Below are 3,600 nucleotides of genomic sequence, written 5' to 3' on the forward strand. Positions count from 1 at the left end.
CCGTAATTGAAAGAGAAAACTTACTTATTTACAAAAAAATTAACAGAAACATTTTTTAACTTTTTTTTTTTTTAGTTGTTGCGCAAAAAAAAAATCGCAGAGGTGATCAAATACCACCAAAAGAAAGCTCTATTTGTGGGGGGAAAAGGACGCCAATTTTGTTTGGGTACAGTGTAGCATGACCGCGCAATTGTCATTCAAAGTGCGACAGTGCTGAAAGCTGAAAATTGGCTTGGGCGGGAAGGTGCGTAAGTGCCCTGTATGGAAGTGGTTAATGTCTACAAGGTAGACAGACAGAATAGTGTAATGATTCTGTTAAAAAAAGAGTAAATACCAGATGTAGTTCCCAGGAGGGGGGCGAGCACGTCACTGACCACCGCAGTAAAGCCTCCCTTCACGGTGGTCAGTAAAATTAGACAAGCAGGAAGTGAACAGAACAGAGAAGAAATAGAGCAACTTATGAGCAAAAACGAACAATGAGGAAGTGAAAAGAGGAATGTCTGCAGGTAAAGGATGCTTATCAGTGGCGGCTGGTGCTCAAAATTTTTGGGGGGCGCAAACGAAAAAAAAAAAAAAAAATTGCAGCCTCACTGTGCCTATCAAATGCAGCCACTGTGCCATCAATTATCACCACTGTGCCATGCCATCAAACGCAGCCACTGTGCCAATTGTTACCACTGTGCCCATTATTGCCACTGTGCATGTCACTGTGCCCTTTAATTGTTGTTGCCACTGTGCCCATTGTCACCACTGTGCCCATTGTTGCCACTGTGCATGTCACTGTGCTCTTTAATTGTTGCCACTGTGCCCATTGTCACCACTGTACCCATTGATGCCCCTGTGCCCTTTGTCGCCTCTGTGCCCATTGTTGCCGCTGTGCTCTGATAGGCACTTCCGCACAGCCAACCAGCTGCCGTTATTCAGGTAGCCGGCACCCAAGGTCCGGCCATCTGAACAGACCAGCGGCAGCTGGCAACAATAACATACATTCATGCAATACATTTCGCTGCAGTGCCCTCTATAGACGGACCGGCATCACTGCAGTTAGTATAAGTAAAAAATACATTTTAACCACTTCCGGACCACCGCATGTACATATACGTCGGCAGAATGGCACTGACAGGCACATGTACGTAGCTGTACGTGCTCTGCTTGACGTGGGTTGGGGGTCCGATCGGGACCCCCCCCCCCGGTACATGCGGCGGTTCCCGTGGCTTCAGGAGCTCCCCGGAGCTGAAGAACGGGGAGAGCCGTATGTAAACACGGCTTCCCCGTGCTTCACTGTGGCGGCTGCATCAATCGAGTGATCCCTTTTATAGGGAGACTCGATTGATGACGTCAGTCCTACAGCCACACCCCCCTACAGTTGTAAACACACACTAGGTGAACCCTAACTCCTACAGCGCCCCCTGTGGTTAACTCCCAAACTGCAATAAACAATGCAATTTAAATGCATTTTTTGCTGTGAAAATGACAACGGTCCCAAAATGTGTTAAAATTGTCCGAAGTGTCCGCCATAATGTCGCAGTCACGAAAAAAAAAACGCTGATCGCCGCCATTAGTAGTAAAAAAAAAAAAATAATAAAACTATCCCCTTTTTTGTAAACGCTATACATTTTGCGCAAACCAATCGATAAAGCTTATTGCGATTTTTTTTACCAAAAATAGGTAGAAGAATACGTATCGGCCTAAACTGAGGAAAAAAAATGTTTATATATGTTTTTGGGGGATATTTATTATAGCAAAAAGTAAAAAATATTGCATTTTTTTCAAAATTGTCGCTCTATTTTTGTTTATAGCGCAAAAAATAAAAACCGCAGAGGTGATTAAATACCACCAAAAGAAAGCTCTATTTGTGGGGAAAAAGAACGCCAATTTTGTTTGGGAGCCACGTCGCACGACCGGGCAATTGTCTGTTAAAGCGACGCAATGCCGAATTGTAAAAACCCCTTGGGTCATTTAGTAGCATATTGGTCCGGTCCTTAAGTGGTTAAGGAAAATAAACATTCTCAAAGGGCCCGTTTTATTTGGACTACAGGGGGGGGGGGGGGGCGGCGCCCGGGCGCCCCCTATGGATGGGCCACCACTGATGCTTATTATGAAAAACAAAAAATTTCCTTTACAACCCCGTCTGATAACAGAAATCTCTTTCATCTGTAGCCAGGAGCGACAGATATAGAATATCTTCCAGATGCATTTTTTTTAGCAATAGCAAGTGCCCAGAACCAATTCCCAAGGGCTTTTTGCGTCCGCATCGCTGAACCGTGGGACAGGCGAGTGTCTGATTATTAAAAGTCAGCTAGACTTTTCAGAGCTGCTGACTTTTAAATGGGTGGAACGCTGCTTTAACTACTTAACCACTTGATTACTGGGCACATATACCCCCCTCCTGCCCAGGTGAAATTTCAGCTTCCGGCACTGCGTCGCTTTAACTGACAATTGCGCGGTTGTGCGACGTGGCTCCCAAACAAAATTGACATCCTTTTTTCCCCACAAGTAGAGATTTCTGTCGGTGGTATTTGATCGCCTGTGCGGTTTTTATTTTTTGCGCTATAAACAAAAAAAGAGCGACAATTTTGAAAAAAAATACAATATTTTTTACTTGTTGCTATAATAAATAGCCCAATTTAAAAAAAAAAAAAAAAAAAATTCTCGGTTTAGGCCGATACGTATTCTACATATTTTTGGTAAAAAAAAACAAAAAAAACGCAATAAGCGTCTGCTTTGCGCTAAAGTTATAGCGCCTACAAAATAGGGGACAGAATTGTTTTTTTTATTATTTTTTTTTTTTACTAGTAATGGCGGCAATCTGCGATTTTTATTGGGACAGCGACATTATGGCGGACACATTTTTGGCGCTATTCACATTTATACTGCGATCAGTGCTATAAATATGCAGTAATTACTGTATAAATGTGACTGGCAATGAGGGGGTTAACACTAGGGGGTGAGGAAGAGGTTAAATATGTTCCCTGTATAGTGTTCTAACTGTAGGTGGAGGGGGTGACTGGGGGAGGTGACCGATCTGTGTCCCTATGTACAAGAGACCAGTGGCGGCTGGTGACATTTTAGGATGGGGGGGCGTAAGACCCCGCCCCTCCAAATGTGGCCCCTCCCACTTCTCATAAGCCACACCCCCTATAGAATACACCCACTCCGTCCCCTGTATTCCACTTGCTTCCACTCATAGTGTCAGGAGTATACAGCTCAGCATCACAGCACAGAGTATATAGCCCCAGCATCACAAATCATGGTATATAGCGCAGGCTTACAGATTGGCGCAAACAAACTAAAAAATTACACTGTTAGTTATGAAGGACTCTAAATGGGCATGAGATTATCAGAGACTGCGGACATACTGCACGAGATTATCAGAGACTGCGGACATACTGCACGAGATTATCAGAGACTGCGGACATACTGCACAAGATGACCAGAGACTGCGCACATACTGCACAAGATTACCAGAGACTGTGGACATACTGCACGAGATTATCAGAGACTGCGGACATACTGCACAAGATTACCAGAGACTGTGGACATACTGCACAAGATTACCAGAGACTGTGGACATACTGCACGAGATTATCAGAGACTGCG

Source organism: Rana temporaria, chromosome 5, assembly GCF_905171775.1.
Source record: "Rana temporaria chromosome 5, aRanTem1.1, whole genome shotgun sequence".
Classification (NCBI taxonomy): domain Eukaryota; kingdom Metazoa; phylum Chordata; class Amphibia; order Anura; family Ranidae; genus Rana; species Rana temporaria.